The sequence below is a fragment of the Nanorana parkeri genome, unplaced genomic scaffold (assembly GCF_000935625.1).
Source record: "Nanorana parkeri isolate BGI_ZX_2015 unplaced genomic scaffold, ASM93562v1 scaffold1866, whole genome shotgun sequence".
NCBI lineage: Eukaryota > Metazoa > Chordata > Amphibia > Anura > Dicroglossidae > Nanorana > Nanorana parkeri.
Genome location: NW_017308134.1, coordinates 64678 through 67184, shown reverse-complemented (window position 1 = coordinate 67184; position 2507 = coordinate 64678).

Here is a 2507-nt window from a genome sequence, read left to right as displayed (position 1 = left end):
CTCCGTCCTCCCCTTCAGTCTTCTATCTGACCTCCGTCCTTCCCTTCAGTCTTATATCTGACCTCCGTCCTTCCCTTCAGTCTTCTATCTGACCTCCGTCCTTCCCTCCAGTCTTATATCTGACCTCCGTCCTTCCCTTCAGTCTTCTATCTGACCTCCGTCCTTCCCTTCAGTCTTCTATCTGACCTCCGTCCTTCCCTCCAGTCTTATATCTGACCTAGGTCCCAGTGGCGGACCTAATAACCAAAGGAACCTGGTGCAAGATTTTATCTTGGCCCCCCCTCCCAAGACAGGGGGGGGGGCATGGGAGGTCAACTCTTCTTACCTGCTGCTGCTGGGGCCCGGCCTCCTCCACCCACTCCCCTGTCACCTCTGCCATGCCGCCCCTGGTACAGCTAATACCCATGTAAGAGGCCCCCCCAGGCAGCCAAGACCCCTCACATGGGAACCGGCTGTACACCCCCTGATGGCGGTGTTCTATCAAAGTTTGTGACAACGTTAGAATGTGTGACCGGTGACGTGGTCACATGTTTTAACGTAATCCCGCCCAGTTTTTTGCCTGGTGGAATGTGTGACCGCCAATAGGTGAAGCATTCCAACGCTTTCTCTGCTGTTCCAGGGCAGATCGGCATCGCAGATGGCATGTGCAGGAGAACCGATCTGCCCTGGAGCAGGTGATCGGTGAGAATCTTGCAATGCCTCACGGGATTTGTAGTTCCACCACAGCTGGAGGGCTGGAGTTTGACAAACCCCTGGTCTAGACCAATGATATGCAGCTACCAATGGAGCGAGTGCACATAGGCATTTATTTATGTCTCTGAACAGTTCCCTCTTCCCATACCAGTCCACTCGGAGGAAAAAGTAACTCAAAGCAGCTCACAATCTAATCATAAGTAACCCAGAAGCAAGTCAAAGGCAAGCCATTTCCTTATGAATACATGCGGCATGCGGCTTGATTCTGAAGCCTTGATTTATGGACTGGGTGTGTGTGGGAGCTCTGAGCGAGGCCGGGGAACATGACATTATCCATTCTCTTTGTTATGGTGAAACCTGGAGATCCGGGCCGCCCAGTCACGTCGCTGCTCACGGCATATGTTCACAATCCAGATGAGAGGACGCAGACAAAATCCCAGTTGGCGGCTGTCATCTGTTTCCAAACCTGCCAAACAAATTACCATCGGATGGATGAATGCTCCAATATTACTATGGAGTTCCAGGACGATAAGAGCCAAGTGGCCCCGCCGCTCATCGCCAATGAACTACAACTCTCATCATCTATCCGGCATAGTCTCCCCCTTAAGAAGAGATCTGTAATCCCTCATGGTTGTTTTGTCATGTTGCTCCCCAAGTTGTGCTTTAAATCTCCCACTGATGAGGGCGAATGACTCTATAAATGGCGGCTCTGGATGGACGGTTGGATAAATGGCTCTACACTGAGTGGCCAGATTATTATGACCCCCCCATCAGTACTTCGTTGGGCCGCCTCGTGACTCCACGAGATGATGAAAGGTGATGCGAGGAATCTGACACGGCACTGTCGCCCTTCTGTTGTCTTGTACCAGTCTTGCCCCTCCCCCGTTCTGCCCTAACATTGACTAGTCGCTGACGGCCACAATTCGCACGCTCAGACCCAGATTTTCGGCTGACAGTCCGGTCTTTAAACACTTTAACAATGAGCTGCTCCTGAACATGTAACGAATTCTGCTGTGTTGCTGATACTCGCTCCATGGCTCCGAGCGCCAACAATCATCCCACGTTCAAAGGCTGTTACATCGCGTTGTTTCCCCGAATCTTCCCAATCACTTCTACTGTCGTGGTAACCAACCCGCTTGATGTATCCGGTCTATAAATGGCGGCTCTGGATGGACAGTTGGATAAATGGCTCTAGATTTAGGGTGTATCTGGTCTATATAAAAGTGGTTCCAGAAAGAACAGTTGACCAGTTTTCTTAAAATAATGATTTGCATGGCTCCACCTCTTATCCTCCTCTAATGAATAAACTATTTGCTTTGATTTGGATTTATAATGTGTCTGTAGTATGAAGATACCGTCGCTCGCTCACTTCTCGATCCTGTCCCTGCAGAGAGCCGTGACTGTCACTCACGGCTCCCAGCAGGGATTCCCCCCCCCTCCCAGCGCTGACTGGCGGAATGGACGGGGGAGGGGGCGGGTACAGCTGCCTCTGCCTCTAGATAGGCAGAGCCAGCTATCAATCACGCAGCTGGGCGGATCTCGACAGTAATGCTGGTATCCGTCCCGGCTGCGGCGGTCTCAGATATACTGAGCTTTGGGTGACGGGAGGACGCTAGTTTGTGTCCTCCCGTGACCCTTAGGAGAACTATGGGGAAAAGACTTAACCCCATAGTTCTCCTTTAAATGCTTTATGGCGCCAATGAGCAGTGCGTGCGTGTGCTCAGCAGAATCTTACCTCAGTATTGCTGATGGTACCACTTAACATACAGACAGAATACGAACTACCCTTTGAAAGCTGTCTTTGGATGGGGGGG